Raw genomic sequence first — 1,003 nt, 5'->3', positions numbered from 1 at the left:
TAGATCAGCTGCCTTCTGCACCCCGTCCCCCACTGGGGACTGAGCCTGCAACCCGGGCATGTGCCCTGACGGGAAGTCAAACTGTGACCTCCTGATTCACAGGTCAGTGCTCAAACACTGAGCCATGCCAGTTGGGCTGAGTAATTCTCTTTTGAGATAACCCAAGTACAGGTACCTATCTGGAGAAAGGAAAATAATTCAGCCTTGCAATGCCAACTCCAGGTCTTGCGAGTCTGTCTCAGTCCATTCAGGTTGCTGTAATAATCCTTTACCAGGAATGGTAGAGATATACTTCTACTGTTTGCATTTAAATTTTTAAACAGTGAGCAGTTTCCTCCAGAAAATCCTGTGGTTCTGCTCAATTTCCTCTCTGTTACCTAACTTCTTGAAAAAAGTGTCCAATATTTACTACCCAATGTGAGGCTCTATGATTAGAGCCTTTATAATATGATCTTCTAGCACTATGCTTAATAGCCCTTTTGAGAATTTATGGATTCTTGAAATCAGAGCCCCAGTCGTGGGAAGGGAGTTTGCAAACAGCTGTGAGTGCTGCATCCTTGGCCCTCTAAAATTAAGAGGTCAGGAAGATGAGGAGGGCCTAGAAACAAAGCTTTATTAGTCACGGTTCTCCTGAGAAACAGACCAACAGGATTTCTATAAAGATATAGAGCTATAGAGGCAAAATTTTATTACGGGAGACAGTTTTATGCAATTATGGAGGCCGAGAGGTCCCATGATCTGCCATTTGCAAGCTGGAGGCCCAGGGAAGCCAATTCCAGTCCACACCCAAAAGCCTGAGAACCAAGCCATACTCCTTCACTTAAATATGGAACCTAAAAATCAAAATAAATGAACAAGCAGACCAGAAACAGACTCAGAGATACAGAGAACATTTTGATAGTTGCCAGATGGGAAGGGGAGGAAAATTGGGGGTGAGTGCAAAAGGGGAAGGAATTAAGAGGTACAAATTGGTAGGTACAAAATAGTCACTGGGATGTAATGT

The sequence above is a fragment of the Myotis davidii genome, unplaced genomic scaffold (genome assembly GCF_000327345.1).
Source record: "Myotis davidii unplaced genomic scaffold, ASM32734v1 scaffold275, whole genome shotgun sequence".
Taxonomy (NCBI): domain Eukaryota; kingdom Metazoa; phylum Chordata; class Mammalia; order Chiroptera; family Vespertilionidae; genus Myotis; species Myotis davidii.
This window is presented reverse-complemented; position numbering follows the sequence as displayed.